Source organism: Anser cygnoides, chromosome 3 (genome assembly GCF_040182565.1).
Source record: "Anser cygnoides isolate HZ-2024a breed goose chromosome 3, Taihu_goose_T2T_genome, whole genome shotgun sequence".
Taxonomy (NCBI): Eukaryota; Metazoa; Chordata; class Aves; order Anseriformes; family Anatidae; genus Anser; species Anser cygnoides.
In genome coordinates, this window is record NC_089875.1 from 54810749 (window position 1) to 54830512 (window position 19764).

Genomic DNA, 19764 nt, shown 5'->3' on the forward strand with positions numbered 1-19764 from the left:
TCATGTTCTCACTTCAGTACCCATCATTACTGTCTACCATTACAGTCTGAATGCCTGATATGCCTGTATCTTGCATTCCTACATTTTGAATGTCCCATTAACATCTCCTTGATGCCTCAGTCTTTGCTGGTTATTACTTCTGCTCTTGCAGAATTGTTTCTTTTCCTGAAAGATCTGGATAAACAGTTCTGAGATGTACACATAATCTAAATCTTTCTGTAGACTGTCTCTGTCAATAATTCAGTTTTCCTGCTCCCCAAGTTCAGCAGTTCTTGCCTCAGAATATAAGCAGAAAAACAGGTGGAGAGCCAGGGGCAAAAGGCTCACACTGAATATATGACTGTGGAATAAAAAGTTCTTCAGATCATATAGAAGGGCTGTATGCCAGGCAATGAAACAATATTTAGCATCTCAATAGAAGATTCATCCCACTTAATGAATGGATAGACTTCTGTTCTGTGGAGCTGACTCAAGCACTTCCTGCTCAGGCAAGGCAATTTTTTTAGTTTTGTAGAAAGAACTAGTCAGAGTCAAATTGAGCTGTCTGCATGTTTTGTCATAAAGTAAGATTAAGCAGATTTTTCTGGTGGGGTGGAGGCCTGTATTCGTGTTCATCATTCCATGTGTGGAAACACTGGAAGTTTTGCATTGCAGTTCTTGATTTGAACTGACGTGTTTTCTCACTGGCATTGACTTGTGGGCAAGTACTATGATACTTTCATGGAGAACATTTTTGATTTCATCCTTTAGGATGCAGGAGCACCCTAAGAAAGTATATTTCTGCTCTTATTGTCAGAAGTCACCCCTGGCCACTAACCATCTATACCACTACAGATCAACTTCTAACCTTCCCATTCTCATTACTACTACTTTGGACACTTCTCAAAGACAATCAGAAAACTTCTTGAATTTTGTTTCTTTGGCTTTATCCTAATTTACGACATCATCGTTGTAATTTTGCTATGACTGATGACTTCTGGAGAGAGACTAACAAAGATTAGATATGCTTGCTAACAGTGTTCTGTGTAAATCCACATCTGAAATTCTGATTTTGTGGAGTTGCAGATTAGTTCAGAGTCCTAGCCATAATAAACAGGTGTTGTGTATACTTTCTATCTGCTTTAAGAAGCTTTGCTTACAGGGGGACCAAAATCGTATGTCCTAGCCAGCTGGATGTGTGGGAGGTTCCCATGCCCCATCTACATTGCTGTCTTGTGAACAAGACAAGATTTCTTGTGTCTGTGTTTGGAAGTGTGATAAGAGGATGAGACAGGCTCAGACACTGGGATGTTGGTGGGATGTGGAGTGCTTCATGGAGTAAACAGCCACTGGACGCCCAAAAGGTAAGTGTTCATTGCTTGAGCACAGAGACCAACTCAGTGCTGTCTCCACATATTTTGTTTGGGTACCTGAGCTCCAGAATGTCCTTTAACAAATGGCATGTGCATATCTACAACCTCAAGGTAGCTGCTTTTTTGATCAGGGGACTCTCCTCTGACACATGTAGATAATACTCATGACACATGTTGGCCTCTGGTATGGCACCCATGCAACATCTTAAGAAGGAGATGTGTTTTCAATGTGTTAATTGCACCAACCTCGCACATCACTCAGAAACAGTGAAAAGCATTCGAAGTCTGAAACAGTCTGAAGCCAAATTTAGATGGTTTCTGAAAGGCTTTAATGTTTGTTTGAACAATACAATATTTGTTTTTTTTTTTTCTTTCTAGTCGTTTTATAATTGCATTTTCTGGGGGCACTGCTCTCTGTTAATCACATCAGACATTTGGACATCATTCAGCTATCATAAGTTTGGACCTGGCCAAATTTCATTTCCCAGTTAGGTCCCTGCCCTGATATAGGGCTGAGTATTTTCCTTATTGCATGTTAACAGCTAGGATAGCAAGGGGAATAAAATATATGTCATGCTTACTGTCAGCTCAAACCTTTGCTTGGGTGTAAAGACAACTTTTGGGACGTGAGAGTGAAAACTTTATAAATCCACATGGTCTGTTTCCATTCAAGTCTGCAAGTGGGTCAACATTACCTAGTTCATAACACAATTCAACTTTAAGAATAATCATGAGCCAATTCATTCAAATGGCCCAGATTCTTCATTACCTTGACAAATGTTTAATTTATCCTGTGATTTGACTTTTCTTCTGAATAAGAAGCAACAAATCAAAGTGGATGACATTCTTTTTTTGTCCTGTGAAATCTCATATGGGGGAACCAAAGCAATTGCATCACACAGTTGTCATTGTTGGAACACTGTTCTTCTAGACTAACATCTTAGTATCTACGCTCATATTTTGTTAGTTTATCTAGTTCTACAAGATGCCAAAATTGAGTAGCACTTACAAGTAACTTACAGAAATTTCCTGAAAAAGCAATTTTGTCTGACAAGAGAAAGTATATCAATGCTTAAGCTTTCCCGTATCCAGATCAATGTGGAAAGGTAATTTGGTGATACAAAAACAAACAAACAAACAACAAGAAAAACAAACAAACAAAAACAAACAACTTTCAGGCACCTCTAAACCTAGTAGTAAACAAGAATAAATTTGGTTTCTTTTGGGAGAGTGAATGAGAATTCTATTATACCAGATTTTTTGGCTATTAAGTTAGCAAGACCTTGTTTTGTTTCTTCCTTTATTAGGTTTGAAATAATTCCAAAAGCAACTTTATCAACTTTTAAAGAAATTACATCCATTAAAGTTACATGAAGTCAGAAAAGCTTTCTGAAGTTAAGATAATTAAGATATTTAATACTAATATACTAATTAATTTTTTTTCCTGAGATATATTGATATATCTTCCTATTTTTTTTTCTCTTGTCTTGTTTCTTGTTTATTTTCATTCTAATACATATAGATAGAAAGATAGATACAAATATTAAATTTAAGGTAGGGAAAATGCATGCAGGAGTTCATGTAATTTATTTTTTTTACTAACTACTATTTCACCTGAAATGTTTTTTCTTTTTCTTTCACATTGTGTAACTTAGGATAGAAGTGGCTATGGGTCAGCTACCACCTTTCCTTCTAACAACCAGTCACTTGTTCACCTCACCAGTGGTGAATCATTATCAGCAGGCCTCACAGGATAGGTTGCAGCTTCAGTTAGGTCCAGACTGTAGAAGTTTATGTAACTGAGTCTTTTCTTACACAGACAACTTTAAGAGTTTTGATGCCATTATTTACAGCAAGAAAGACTCTGTGTCACAGCACTGAAACTCAAGCAACACAATTTTATGCTTTCTTAAGGTGTTAGGTGCATCTTAGCATGGAATCACCTTTAAATAAATGGGAGTGAGAGGATGACTGTGTAGTAGTCATGCAGCCTATTGCGTTCCTACTACAGTGAACTCCACAGATCAAGTTATGAAGAGAAAGGGCTGGAGGAGGTTTTTCATGAATGGAAGGAGTGCTGTTGCCATGGCATTTGAGCCTTCTTTCCTCCCAAAATATGGAGATTTTGCATTCTGAGGATTCCCTCCATCTTCTGAGGTCTGTTTGATCTAAGGAGCAATATGGGGACAAATATTTAAACGGGAGCGAGATGAATATGTCAGATGGACAAATAAAAGGAAGGGAAAACAATTTAATATGTATTATTGCATAGGAACAAATGGAGAATAAGCTAGTTTTCAATAAATGTATATTGAAATGAGAAAAAAAAGGTTTTCAGCAGGAGCTCTGGAACAGCCTTTGAATAAGAATAGATGTAAGACCCTTCCTGCTTCTAATATTAAATTGATCCAGAATAGGAAGGAAAAGTAAGAACTGATGGTTGGAAACAGCTGGGGATTTGGATGCAATTAGCCAGGGTGTTCCCTCCAGTCTATGTTCTTATTTTCCAGTGTTCCTAAAACTACTCCTAAGCCACCTGCTGGAATTGGCCATACTAATAAAAAGCAGCCTAATCCAGAGAGCTGCTGAGTACATACTGCCAGCCTGGTTCGATAGCAGTTGATTTGCTTGGCACCCTGCTGCATACACTCTGTACCTCTGAGGATAAGACTCTAGCACAATTTAAAGTAGTCTCTCACCTATGTGGATTGAGGTTTGATACAGACTGAAAAATAAATAAATAAATAAATAAATCTGCTGCATGAATATTGTTCAGCTTGGTTTTAAAACAAAAAATACTGTCTTTAAGTGATTCCTATTAGTATCTCACTGCACATGGTGCAGTCCAAGTCAGGGTGTCTCTGGCATTTAGTCCCTTTGCTGCATATGATCTCACTGTCCAGCAGAATAGTTTCTATTTAACGGAGCCTAAATAGAGCTCTCACAATCACATGTTTGAAATATGACTGGTGGCATTGCATGTAAGAATAGTTTCTGCCATAGAAGTCCGTTGAAGTTAATGGAAAAATGCCTTATACGTTAATAGCAATTGAATTATTTGGACAGTTAAAACCCCTATGAACCTTAAACCATCTGAATTCCAACTACAACTCAGTCTGCAATAAATTACACTTTCAGACAAATTTAGTCTTCTTACATTAAAGTTCTTTTAAACCATATTTACTTGAATTCAGAGACCTTTCCCCCTATCTTTAAAGGGACATGGAGTGACTTCTTTTCACTAAGAAAAAAACTACTTTACATTTACTTGGGCCATCAATGTACTTCAGGGCAAATATACTGGAGAAGTTGACTGGGAGTAACTTATGCTACAGCCCGTGGATGTATTCTGTCACCGTGCTATGCACAAGGCAATTTATTCAAAATATCTTAGACTGCATTAAAAATAAATATCCATATAATATACATATATAAAGTATATGCTGATATAGGCTGATGAAAACACCTCCCCTAGGCCAAGCTCTGATTAAGCCAAAGAATGTATAGTGTTGTTATCATTCAGAGTAATTTTGGGTTAGAAAATGTATTGTGTATTCATTAGCAGAATCAGACGTGTTGACTTGTTAGTCCACTCTTAGTCCTCTTGTTGCTAGCAGTAAAAAAAATAAAATAAAAAATTGTGTTATAGCTGTGATCTCATAGGATCTTTTGTCACAAAAAAAGATAAACAAAGTATATATGCAGAAAATTATTTTAATTTTATTTTATTTTATTTTATTTTATTTTATTTTATTTTATTTTATTTTATTTTATTTTATTTTATTTTAAATTTAGTAAAGCTAGAACAAGTGTTATCCGACTGACTTTACTGTATTGGGAATTGTATAGACAGATCTATAGGTAATGGTTTAATGAATCATGCACACACATACAAGAAAGAAAACACACACACACACACACAGACAAACAAACAAACAACAAAAAAAAAACTAAACTAAACAAACCCAACAGATTTTTTTAAAGAACTGATGAGCCAAATATCAGTAGATATATGCAGAAGGTATCATGCCACCAACTATGTTTCCATTCTCTTCTTCCAGTTTACAAAATTTACGGTTACATTGCTCCAAAGCTATCATGTTTTCGAAGTTTCTTTCTTCCTATTGAGGGATGCTTTTCTAACAGGGCCATAACTAATACTTTTAATATTGATATTCAGGTTACATATCCAAGGCATCAGTGTAATTATATTGGATGAAAACATGTGGGCTTTGCTCTGGTCATTTTCAGAATGTCTAAGAACAGAAAGACTGACTTCTGAGTCAAATGCAAATTCCCATTTTTGTCCTGTATCTTAAGCTCTCACTGATATTTTACATCTGATCATTACTTTGGTAAAAAAGAAAGCTGTTGAGTGTGAGTCAAGATTCTTGGTGTTAAATTCTGACTCTTGAACGTCTTTTCGACAAGAAATTTGATTCCTGCCCTTTATATTCAATTTATTTTTTTTAATTTCCTGCCAGTACTTTACTGTGTGATCCTGGGAAATCACTTAATTAATGTGTATCTGTATTTCTTTTCCATGAAATAGCAGTGCTGTTTACTATGTCGTAGAACACAGAGGTGATGTGATTCTTTGAAAAATGAGCTTGTAGCAAAAATGGCATGATGGGACAATTATCTTAAAAGACTTCCTAGGTCTGAAACCCAGAAATCTGGAAAAACAGTATTAATAAGGACAGCCTTTTCATAATGTGCTCTGTATTCATTCTCAGTGCTTACTAAATTGTCTAGATTCTCAAGATTGTTATAATATGAAAAATCGTACCCTCCTCTTTTACTGTTTGGAGCTTTCTGGACTCTGTTTTCTTAAAAGTTCCTGAAATGTCACTAGCTTTTACACCCTGTATGAAACCAGGTCATGGTGTTTGTCACAGCATTATATGCCTGGCCAAGAAAAATGCTCAGTAGAAGTCAAGTCACACAAGGTATATAATTTTCCTATTATATCATGCACATACAGATATGAGCCACACCCCTTTTCTAAACTTTACACTTTCTTGCTGAATGTTTGAACAATTCTCCTCTATGCTGTTATGTGTGAAAGAAATGAATATTAAACATAAAAACATCACCACCACATCCAACAGATTTGATAGAATATTATTAATAATAATCATATGAAAGACTTGAGTGAACTTAATAATAATTAAAGGCATTCCATATGAGTTATGGTAAATAAAAAAATAAAATTATATAGCTATATATTTTACATAAGGTTATCAATTTGATGGCTGAATTTGGTGGCTATATTGCCAATGTAAATACGTTGACGTCTGTTAGTACATATAACATTGTGATTGTAAAATAAATATGATAAAAATGAACTTGGTAAACATTAAATGTATTAAAACCTGATAAATCTTGGTCTAAAATTAAAAATAGGGAATAACTTTTAAGCAGGTGTATTTCTAATTGGGTCTTTCAGGAATATGTTCTTTTATTCAGCTTGACAACCTTCCCTCTACTATGAACGAAACAGAAGGAACCATAAAAATTGCTAATGCTAATGTTTGTAGTAGGTGAATATTGAGGGAACAATATAGGCTAACAAGGGCAAATCACTGACTTAAGGTGATTTGGATCCATTGGTAAGTAAGTCACAGCAAACGGATTTACTTTGGTTGAATCTAACATCACATACCAAAGGAGAAAAGATGCAGGCCAAAGCCAGAGGCTGGAAGCTCCATCCTGAAAAGATGTGACATATCTATATTGGAAAGCTAAGCAATTCCAGGACTTCTTCTCTGGCTCTGAGGCCAAACGGCCAATTTAGTTATATTTCTATAATTAGACTGCCCTGCTCTGAATAACAGGACTGCTTCATGCAGGCATTTTATTGGGAATGCTCCCTGGACTGTGCTAGTTTTCTAGCCAGGGCTGGGACCACTCTAACAATGCTATATGCAGATGGTCAGGTTCTGGTGCACAAGCCCAGGCTTCTGTTGTTTTACAGGACATAACCTGGGAATCTAACAGGAACTGAGAGTCACAGCAAGTAAAAGAAGTGCTCAGTGCAATACTGCACCTGGAAGAGCTGTCCTCCCTTAGCTGCATAAAACTGAAAACTTAGACAGCCATGTGAAAGCTGTGTTAATTCTGTATTTTTCACTGACTGCTATTGAAATACAGTTGGGAAGTCCGTAGATGAAGAGGGATATTGATCAATTGAAGCAGGTTTAAGAACAGCTAAGACATCGGCTGAAGGAGCATGGAACATATTTCATGGTAAATGCCCTCAGAAGACATTTAGTTTAAAAAACAGAAAAAAATCAGGAATGGATTTCTCAGTTTCTGAGTAGCCTATATTGCAGGATGCAAGATGGCATACAGATAGTAGAGGTAAAATAAGGTCATTTTCTTCCACAGGGTACAGTGCTGCCTTAACTAGATTTTTTCCAGTGTTCAACTTATGTCAGGTCTCTCTACCATATATTGCAATTTGCAGTTAAGACATGCTCTTTGAGACAGATATTTGATATGGGATGGTTCTTCTGCAAACAGAACTCAGGACAAGCCCCATAAACAGTCATATATCTCTATAGTGAATCTTTGTATACTCAGTCGCTGACCAATGCCCAGTTGTACACGACCGTACCATTCAAAGATGCCATTTTCATAACTTCATAATTATATGAAGTTGCTGCATTTACTGGGTAGAGGTGTTCCCTCTCTGCTTTTCTATGTCCTCACCACACGAGTACTGTCTTGACTTTTTTCAGTAGCTCTATGACCTGGTTTTACATATGAAATAATCAGATATTGAATTTGAAAATATCCTTGTCTATTCTGGTCAGCATGATGCTTACCATGCAGCTAAGACTCTGATTACTATTATCTTTTTTTTTTTTTCCACATTGTCTGGGTCAAAAAGTGTTTGTAGAGACCTTTGAATACATAATAAATGTAACAGTGAAAAAAACAGGACAAACTAAACTCTTGTTACAAGATTATGAGATATATCAAGCTGAATGAGTTAGATTATCAGATCATTATATGACAACTGCATTCCAACAAACTAGTTCAGAGTTAAGCGTGAAAATAATTTGTGGGTGTACTTTTGAACCATTGTAAACGAACAATAAAAAACAGGTTACACATCTCAATCCTCTCTTCCCAAACTCATCTTGAAAGCTGTGAAAATTTTCTGATTAATATTTTAGAGATTTTTCATTTCTGAAGATATTAAGACTTGGAAGTAAAACTACCTTTTGGACACAAAGTAATTAGGACCACACTTCCCACCTACATTCATTAAACCTGGGCTCCTTGTGAAGCCCTTGTAAAGGAAGTTATTACTCACTGCTCTTGTTTTTCATTTGATGCAAACAATTGAGAAAGCCACATCTACACCACCCAAAGGTGTGGTGCAATATGAATGCTGGAGACTGGGTACTGCCTGCAGGGCTGGGTAAGAGCACCCTAATAAGGTGGATTGGCTAAGAAACTCCTAATTTCACAAAGTCACTCTCATTGCATAAAGGATAAATAGTAACCACACTATTAAACATGTACTGCGTGTTTTCCTCTTATTTAGGCTTTTAGGAGATCAGCATGTATACAGTGACACTAGTTGGTAGCATGAGAAATGTAAGGACTTCCTTAAGCTCCTTGCCTTAGCTGCAGTGTGTCTAGGGCTGGTTGAACACTTGCCTCTTGGAGTGCCCTGCATTTTGAGCCCTCTCATCTGAAAGCTGTCTGAACTGCAATAGACATAGAAGTGTTGTGCTAAGGATGCCCTGACAGCCTTCATCCATGATTCCTGTGGTCTAATTGCTTTATCTTTGAACACATGGGGTTATTTTACTGCAGCTGTCACGAGTCACTGATAAATGAAGACATTGTTACAGCACACCACAGCACAGCAAAATATAACATAGCAAAACATAACACAGCAAAACAGCCCAAACCACATTCAGCCTTCCTAAAACAGACTACCAACAAGTCTTGCTTGGACTTGCACTGAACCAAAATTACAGACCAAAGTGACATATTCAATTGACTTTTACAGCAGGAAGCCATGATAGAGTGACTCCCTTTAAAGGCAGCATTTTCTCAGTTATACTCTCTGATGGGCAGCACATATAGAGTTAGGTCTATACAGAGTCATCCAGCTTGTGATCTCTCCCTCATATTTCAGCAAGCACAGAGCTGGCATCACTGGAAGAAGAGCCAAGATGCTTTAAATGAAGCTGCTTTGGTAGCAGAAGCTGCATAGCTATGTTAATGCATCACTCACTAATTTACTCCCTTTCTCACTGATGAAACTAGGCTAGTTATTTTGTATTTTTGTATGGAGAAGGATTATGCAGAGCAGTTGTAGTGTTGAAGATGTCTAAGTGTCTTTAAGTGCAATATGTAATACTTGGCTTTAAGATTTAAGATGTTATTAATTTTTTATTTCTAGCCCATCTCCCTACCTGTAATTCCCCATATACATTTTGGCTAGAAATCTACCAGTTTCTAAGAACTTATTGCCATTTGATTACACAATAAATAATTTATGAAAATTGTGATTGTATGAAAGGTAAGAAACATTTCATTCATATTTTATAAACAAGGAACCCAAACACAAAGCTATCACTCAAAACATTAAGATATGATAGATTCAGTATTAAATCAGTTTGCATTACTTTGTTTTATTCTTTTTCTTTTTTTTAATTTAAGCCCAAATTCATTAATATACCAGAACAGCACAAATTATTCAAAGCACAGCAGTCATTTAAATTGAGTTTACATCTATTTTGCATCACCAGAGCAGTGCAGAACTGCTGAAGCATGTGAACCCAGCCCTTACTTTGGAGGACCCACATTTAGCTGCGGCCCAGGTTGCATGGTGGCTGGGCAGGAGCAGCAGTGCAGACCCTGAGTTCATTGGTTTGTGTGCTTTAAGTGTTCCCACAGGTTCCTGCCATAGTTACACTGCATGGCTGCTTCCTTTGTGCACATTAGAGGCAGCAGCTGTGCCAAGGGAAACCTTCTGAGAGCAGACACCCAGCTTCGGGTAGAGGCACAATTACTATTTTTTTTCAGACAGGAGGTCTCTGAAGCAGCAAACTTCCCAGTGGGACCGCGTGACACAGGCATGAAGCCCCCCTGCCTCAGTCCTGCTGTAGCCAGGACCTGCCAGGGTGCTGAGCTGAAAGGCTCCGTTCCTTCAGGGGGTGCAGTATCCCCCCAGGAGCCAGCAAAGCTACTCACACAAGCCTACTTACAGCCTGTATGGTTATAGCCATTAGCTATAGCCAGGAATAGGTAAACTTAATTACAACTTATTCTATTCATTTGTTTTTATACCCTATGCACAAAGCTTTTAATTAACAATATGGAAAGTTTGATTGCATTATTTCATTACAAAGACTACTTAGGACAAACAAGAGGTCAATAGAAATGCTAAATTTCTTGAATGATTTCATTTTTAACTAATTTTAACTGAAGCTAATTAGCACATTAATTTTGTGTTCTTAGAAAACTCATTATACATTCCCAGAACAAGCACTACAAGTATGGTGAGGATATATTTTTCATCAAAAATGCTGAAGTTGAGACATTGGGTACAAGTGCAAAATAAATCCATACCTGAAATCATGGAGATGTTATAAGAAGTGAGCTAATGGAACTGCGACCAACGTCTCTGTAAGAGCTAACACTGTTTCTTTTAGTACACTTCTTGAGTACTCATAGGAATCTCCCCATGTTTTATATTTAAAGGCATGCATGTGAAGCATACAAGTAAGAACGTTGTTTCATTTGCTCATTATAGAAGCAGAAAAAAAAGTTTAATCTTATTTAAAAGATAGTAGGATTATATTTTTTACACACATGCATTTTTGATGATGGAAAGTTTATATTCGTATGTTTGCCACATATATGTATACCTATACATACTAGTTTGAGACTGGCTTATGTCTGAGACTGACTAACATCCCTTATATCCTGTCTTCATAATCATACCATTTGGTCTCTTCTTTTAGTCTGTTGGGAAGTGAGGATTACAGCATCTGAGGTTGCCAATATTTTATCTTTTGTGAAGGATTTCTCAGCTCACATGAGTTCCTACGGTTCTCCATGGGCCCATAATTTGTTGTGGATTGTGTTGTTCCAAGTTGTGTCTGCACCTGATTTCAAACAGTAGGAACTTCTGGATCTTTGGGTCCATGTGGTGCTTTTGTAGCTCTCTGGGCTCTTATTCTTTTATTACTCTTGTGACGAACTCAAAGAGGGCCTAACAGTGAGATCGGGGAAGCTTTCTGCCATGTTAATCTGACCAAGGATTCTGCTTCTTAAGGATGATTCAAACTCAGTAGCACTCGTGGGGAGAAGACCTCGTGTCACAAGTCCTTCCAAATCAGTTAGATTTCATGGGACATTTAAACATTACTGATGAAACCGTGTGCATCGTTCAATATGCACATTCCTTATAATGAGCTTTACACAGAGGAATTAATTAGCAGAGATGTTACACAAATGTGCAGAGTTCATAGACATATGTAGCTTCCATTTTGTATTTAGTATACTTCTTGAAAAAAAAAATGCAGTTTGAAAATAAAACATTTTATCTTCTGCTCAGGATAAGTAGAAAACTGGATTAGGACAGGATTTTTTTTTCACCAAGCTGTCAGTCAGACTTTGATTCAAATCAATAGTGCAGAGAGTTAATTTTCAGCAGACAGCTTTTCAGTAACCTTTTTGAAATGAGTTCATGGGTTCACGGCAATTTTTTGTGCACAAGTACCTATGTTGAATAACAAGAAAAAGAACGACTATTCTTATCTGTAGATTTCAACAGGAAGACTGAGAGCTTAATATGGCTTTACACTCCTAGGCAGACCTCCTAACTCAGTGTTAGATGAAATGACGGGACTTGTACTGCCAGTGCTGTACCTGCTCTGGAGTGAGAGGACACTGCTAGCAACTTGTGCAGGCACAGTGTGCGCTCTTTGTCACACACTGAATGAAATTATCAGGCAGCAGGTTCATAGCAAACAAAAGGAAGTACTTTTTCACACAAATCATAATTAAATTGTGGCGCTCATTGCCACAGAATGTGGTTGAGACCAAAGTATAAATGGATTTAAAAAAAAGGAGCACAGAAAGTCAGGGGCTTATTACACATGATGGCCTGGAAGCAAACTCCAGGTTAAGAAATCCCTGTACTACGGTTTGCTTGAACTTGAAAGGATATGCCAGGAAAAAAACACTGTATACCAGCCCTGTTTCTTACATTTTTCTCCCTTCAGCATCTGCTAATGACTGCAGTCAGAGCCAGGATATTGGACTAGATGTCCAACTCACTATAGCAATTCTTTTGATCGTATGCTTTTAATCAAATTACGTTCCCATTTCGGCTACTTAGAAGGATCTAAGGCCCTGATTGAGAAAGGCATTTCAATGTCTGACTCTCATGTATTTTAGGGAGGTAAATACTTGCATCTATCATGGCCTGCAGTTCTGAGGCCGTAAACTTACTGGGGTGGGGCACACACATCTTTTGTTAGGACTTTGCTTATTCTGAGTACGGAATCAAATGAAAATACATATTTGATAACAGTGATAACAGCGTGTAACACTGTGTCTTTATAACGGTGAAATAATTCGTTTGCCTAAACGACTTGGGCCACGGGAAAATTCCCTAGTGATTTACGTAAGGATGATGCCACTACCATCCACAGATTTGAATAAGGATTAACTTCCTTGATACAACTCCCCAAATTTGCAGCGTGTGTATATTACATTTGTTGAAAGCTATTTATCACCTGTTACCCATAATACTATTGCCAGACAATATGTAACTTACATTTACCTAGCAGGGTATTTGAGATTTCATCCATTTTGCAAAAGCATCTGGCTGCAAACCTGAGACACATATCGGTGAAAATCCACATACGGAAATGAGGAAACCGAATGCCGAAAATCCTAAATTTTACCCCTGCCGATGCTAAGCCTGACGGCGCGGGTAAGGTCCCCTGATGAATCAACAAGAAGCAGCTATAAATTGTGCAACGCGGGCTTGACAGCCGAGCAAGCGAGACGACCTCAGCCTGCTTAAAACCGCGGGCGGGTTCATCCCGGGGAGAGGTGAGGAACCGCAGCGCACGGCGGCTTGGGGAGGCTGCCGGGGATTGCAGCATCCCCCCGCCGCACCGGCAGCGGCAGCAGCCGGGGTTTCCCCGGGCTCAGGGAAGCCCCGCGCCGCCCGGGGCCGCGCCGCCGTGCGGGGACCGGGGCCGGGGGTCGCACCGGGAGCAGCCCCAGTCCCGCCACCCGCTCCCCCCGCCGCCGTGCCGCCGCCGCCGGCATACACCGGGATGGAGGCCGGGGCAGGAGGCTGGCGGTGCCGCAGGGCAGCACGGCGGGGGCGGCCCCCGGGGGCTCCCCGGCCCGCTGGGGGCGGCCGAGACGGGGGCTTGGGGTAGGGGAACGGGGGAGCGGGAAGCAACTCTCGGCTTCGGAGCAACGACTCGGGTGTTCGCCCGCACCTTACGCCGGCTCCTCGGATGAAAACGGTAATAGCGATAATAATGCTAATTGCTGCCCGCCGCCCGCCAAGCAGAGCCGCGATACGCGGGGGAAGGTCAGGAGGGAAGGGAGGCAGGAGGAGCGCTGCCTCAGCTGCGAGCCGGCGGCTGTCACACCGCCAGCCCATGCCCCCGGCTTCCCCGGGGGCGGCACGGTCCCCCCCCACTTCCCGTGTCCCCCCCTTTTCCACGTCCCCGCCCCGGGCTGGGCAGCATCGCCCGGCTCGGCGGACGCCCGACGGCACCCCGGGCACGAACCGGGGGGGCGGCGGGGGAGGGCGCGGGCAGAGCCCGGCGGCACCTCTCTCCACCCCTTTGTGCATCGCGGGCACGGAGCCGCGCACACACACGCATACACACACGCATATACACGCACACACACACACAGAAACACCACCTTGCAGCCTCGGCGCCGCAGCCGCCCGTTGTTACACACACACTGACACACACACAGCCGGTCCCCCCCATTTTCAGCCTCACTCCACCGCCCTCCATCCATCCTCCCTCTCACCTCCCTCCTCTCTTCCTCCCCCCCTCCCCTTTCTTTTATTTTTTTTTTTTTCCATTTTTTCTCCCCCCCCTCCCCACTCCCCCCACCCCGCGCATCAGTCCGAAGCAGACATTTTGCTGCCGTTCCGCACGGTTCAGGCTGAAACCCCAGCGGAGCGCCTTACCCACCCCCGCCCGGCTGCGTGCGGTTGGCGCTGAGCGATCCCGGGAAGGGCTGCGGCGGCTCGTCCTAGCGGAGCTGGGCTGCTGCCATCCGCCCAACTTCAGCACCCAGCCGGCAGGGAGAGGAGACGGCGGCGGGCGGGCGGGCGGGGAGGGAAGGAGGGAAGGAGGCAGAGCAGGGAGGAAGGGCGGGAGGCAGGGAGGCAGCGAGGGGAGGGTGCGAGGAGCGGAGGCTGGGAGCCTCGGCACATGCGCTCTGCCACCGAAGCGGGAGTTTCCCCGCTTGGCCCCGGCGGGTGAGTCACGGCACGGCTCGGCACGGCCCCGCCGCCCGCCCGCCCGCCGGCCGCGGGGATGCTCGGGGGATGCTCGCGGGAAAGCCCCCGGAGCAGCCTCGGCACGGCCGCGCCTCCGCGGGGCGCCTCGGCGGGGGGCCCCGGGGCTGCGAGGGCGGTGGGGGCCGCGGTGAGCTCCCCCCCGGGTGTCCCCGCAGCCCCGCGGCAGCCGTGCCGGTGGCCTGGGAGTGCCCTGCGGCAGGCAGCCAGGAGCCGCGGTGGTGAGGGGTGGCTGGGCTGCGGCTTAGGTGTCTTTCTTGTCCGCATAATGGTTTGTAAAAAAAGAGAAGTAGGTGTTGAAAACGCTATCCAACTCTTCCTTCCGCTCGTGCAGGCGAGAGCAGTGCAGGCATTTAGAGCCTGAGTAACTTTTTGATGTCAGGCACCTGAAGCACAACGCCTGGATAAAGAACCAGCGTGGATCTGTCAGTTGTGACTGTAAGAAACAACACCAGGATGTTCTGAAAATCTGGCTTCGAATCCTGAATCCTGCGAGATCTTGCCAGTCATTTTTTCCCCAGCTTCCCAAACTCCAGTTTCCAAATTTTGGCTCAACAGAGAACGTTACTTAGCTTCCCTGCTGCACCTTAAAAATCTGGAGCCTGGTATGCCTGAAGGCAACGGCACTGGAAAAAATACATATTTGGCACCTGGATCCTGTCAAATCATGCCACGAGTCCAGAAATGTTAATATCTCAAGAGAGAACACATTGCTGCATTTACCACTCAGTCAAAACAATCTGGCAAGACGGTACAAAAAGGCACAAGGCTGGATTAAGGCGGTACCGCACCTCGCCAACAGCCCATACTGATTCTCTTCACAACACCGATCTAGACTCCTGTGCATCCCAGATAGATCCCACGGTCAAGTGTGCAAAAACTGAGGCCAGACCTGTGTGTATATTAGTAGGGCTGAAATTAAAAGGTTTGGAAGCAGTCCAGAGGGGAAGCAAACCGTCACTCTTACTTTCTTCTGATCCTGACCCTCATGGCAGAGAAATCTGAGAACTGGAATACATAACTCTGCTTGATACCAAAGGTTATTGGCTAAGTGAAGGCCATGATGGAAACTAAATATCATGTTTCCATCCAAGGTAGCCCTTCAGTTTTCCACAGGCAAAATTTTTCCAGGCGTTTCTTCTGTGGCTTACAGGTGCTCATACGTTGTCACCTTTTCCCTGGCAATTGTCCCCTTCTGCTCCTATAGCCTTCTCTTGATTTGTTCAGCCATTTTAAACATAATTAATAAAGCAAGAACAGGAAACATTTAGTTTGATATTTAAGGTTTTGTTTAGGACTTGAAGAAGATCTTGATGGCCCATTTTTTTGTTTTGTTTTGTTTTTTTTTTTTTTTTTCCTCCAACTATGCCAAGTGTCATCATAAAAATGCTACCTACATGTGGAGTTTTGCCTGCAGAATTTTTAGTTACATACCTAAATAAAGATGTAGATGTAACTCCAAGTTAAGCAACCAAGTGGATGGCAATTTGGAAATCTTTATGGAAATATAGCTCACGATGTGTTTCTTCCAAAATACTGTTCAGAGTTTTATAAATGAAAAAAAGAATGCTTATGAAGTGTTAACGGTGTTAAATATGCTTCAAACTCATCTTCAGTGTTCACAGACAGTTAAAGGGAAGTTAAAACTGCCTTTTCTTTAGGCAGTCCACACCCTGCATTGAAGTAGGATATCCCTTCTGTCAAGAATACAACAAATGTGTAAATTAGATTTTCTGATCCTCCAAGAAGGCAGACCCTGGGAGACATTCAGAAAATAGCATGTTTTGCTATCAAAAACATGCAAACCAAGAACACATATACCCAGAGATGTAAATAGGAAAAGCAATTGGAAGGCTCACTAACAAATGTGCTGCCCAGCACTAGGAATCACATGCCTGCTGCTCCTGTGCTGATGGCATTTGACAGGTTGTGTAATGGTACAATGAGCAACAGCATAACACTGCCCTGTTGCTCCTTGGATTCTCCAAAAGGAAAGATAGTTTTATATTCTGCCAAACCAGTGTTTTGAGCTTTGCATATCTGCAAAGTTTAAAGGAAAAAAAAAAAAACAAACAAAAAAAACCCCAAGTGTAATTAGACATTGCGCTCCAGAAGTATTGAGTGATGAAGGACAACTAGGAAGAATGACTGTTCAGAATTTCATACTTGTTCTATTCTGAGTCTCTTAACAGGTCTTGCTAAGTGATGATTAAAAAATAAATAAATAAAGTATGTTACTATACATTAGGTATATTAACATTTAATATACAATTAAATTTAAAGAACTTTGATGCTATTCTAAGGCCTCAGTTCAGGAAAGCCTCCCTTTTTAGGAAATATTCCTAAAAGGAATATACTTAAATCTCATATGTTGGAGCTTATGAATTTCTTACTGAAGACAGTAAGCCTTTAGAGCTTCCTTAATATTAGAACAACAGTTTTGATGACAGTTTTGTTCTGACAAAAGCTATGAAACCCATCAATCAAGTGTCTTCTCCCAGAGATTTAGTAAGTACACAGGAAGTATTATGCAGGTGTTCAACAACATGTGTGTATATATATATATATACACCAGAATATCCATATATATATATATCAATATACTGTATATATATCCATATACCATAAAAAAAAAATCACAATTTTAGAATTTTATGTTAGAAAATGCTATGCTTCAGTTATTTAAATGAATAAAAGATTTCAGCTTTCTATGACTTCCTTAATGTTTCCCACAGCCATTCCTATTTACCGTAGCTTCCTGCACTGAAGCCATTCCTTGTTCTTTGAACTCCTGTTTATAAATACACTTACTTTCAATAGCTGTTCAATCACTCTGTTCAGACCACTGACTAATCCTTTTGCCTATTATAGACCCCTGCAATTGTGTTCAATGACTTTTTCTTCCAGGCCTTTCTATTTTCTCTCCCTAGTTCCTGTGTCTTGTTCCATGCTTCTTTGCACTTCTTAACCCAAACAATTTCCGTTACCATGCATTCGTTATTTTTAAATTGAAACCTGTTGTCATCATTTTTTCGAATGAATTGTCACTGACTTTTGAGAAAAATGAAAAGGACATAGTAATGCATTATAAAATGTTTTGTAAAAAGCTAGAACACTGTGTACATGGGAAGGCTCTCTGGTATAAAGATTACATATAAATATAATAAAATCATTATACACCAACTTTCTGATCTTTGATGTCAAGATGCCTATTACTTTAATGAACATGAAGTTAGGTTCCTTATTTTCCAGTATAAAGGCTCCATGATTATTAGTTGACCGTGTAACTTCAGACAACTTCATATTTTACCTGTACAATACAAGATGTTTAAAATTTCTCATGGTCATGAACTCATCAAGATTACATTCTGTAAATAGTAGTCTCTGCCCCTCTTCAACATTAAAAGAATCAATGGCTATCATTAAAACAAATCAATAGTCAAAACTTCAAATTGATCAAAAAGTCATGACTTTCTTTTCTCCAGCACTGCTTTGATGTGATACAAAATCAATTATTTAAAATATGTGTGAAAAATATGTGTGATATGTGTGAGCCCCTGATAATATACTTTTTTTTTTTTTTCCTCTGTAAGCAGCAGTATTGCAGCAGATCAAAGGTGCTTACATTTGTACCATCAACTAGGCAATGAATTAGAAAAATGTGTTGTAGTTACAGGGGTGACTGTATATTTAAGATCTGCCTCATGCTAAATACTGATTTGAATCTTTCTTCGCTATGCCCACGCGACAGCCATAGCTGTATTTAACCATCAGAGTATCTAATGCTATTTGATACTATTAGGGTGCAGAGAAAGAAATAGACCTTTCTATGCTGCTATGCAGAAGAATACGAAAAACAAATGAACGAACAAAACAAACCCCAACTCCTCCTCTTTGGCACAAGCAAATAAGTTGAAGAAGTGATCCTTTTGCATTGGCTGTTTGGATGGAAAGATGGCTTGCAAAATGTAACACTACAGCATCTCAATGTTACAAAGATTTATTTTTGTAGTAGCAATAGATTGAACATACTCAGAGTCTGTCTCTGAGAGTCCAGTTTCAGATTTCCCCAAGCAACGTTCATAATTTGGCGTGTTTATATGCAGAAACAAAGGCTTTAGAAGTCCCCTTATTAAAGAACTGCTCTTTGCAGATGGCAGTGCACTTGTAGCTCACTCAGAGCAAGACCCAGAGATAATGACATCTTGTTTTGCAGCTGTTTCTGTTAACTTTGGCTGAGCAATCAGTATTTCAAAGGCTGGTATTATGTGCCAACAGGCACCAAAACCCTGAAGTCTCAAAGGGGAAGAAAAATGGCACTGGCACTAAACTGAAGAAACCAGACTGAACTACAGCTCTGGTGTTTGAGATAGCTTCCTGTGGGCTTAAGCTATCCTGGTGGCCCTTTGACGCTAGCTCAGTAACAAATTGGTTTTATCATTTATAATTTCAACAAATAAATTCCACTACAAGCTAGATAAGCTAGTTTACTTCAGTAACCAAGTGATCTGAGCACTCTGCAGTGACACACTTCTGCGTTTTGAGTGGAAGTGAACAGAAAGGACCAGGAGATGGTTAAGTAATTTTTATTTTATTTTATTTTTTAATTAAAGTCTAGTAGTCAGAAAAGCCACTTTTATCTCCTAAGAAATGACACTTGGGTGGCAAGAAGTATGTAGTACTCTGGATGTATCTACTTCTAGTGAACGGGGTTATGAATTTTGAAAAATTAACAATAATTTGTCAAGATCAAGATTAAGGTGCAGCTCATAAAATACTGATTTTTACTTACCTGGCTGATCCACAAACTCTTTAGCATTTCTTTCTAATGATGACATCCCTGATTACTCTTAAACATCATGGGGC

The 19764-nt window shown here is 40.4% G+C and overlaps 1 protein-coding gene across 2 annotated transcripts in view; it reads right to left on the reverse strand.

Annotated features, from left to right (window-relative positions):
* The window catches only part of RGS17 (regulator of G protein signaling 17), a 77363-nt gene extending 62574 nt beyond the window's left edge, over positions 1–14789 (reverse strand). Inside the window, exon 1 of one of the 2 annotated variants that reach the window (XM_066994205.1) lies at positions 14566–14789. The gene's annotated coding sequence lies outside the window, so the exon portion shown is untranslated. The remainder of the gene's footprint in view (positions 1–14565) is intronic. The other variant, XM_066994204.1, reaches the window with a different exon arrangement.
* Between the last annotated feature and the right edge of the window lie 4975 nt (positions 14790–19764).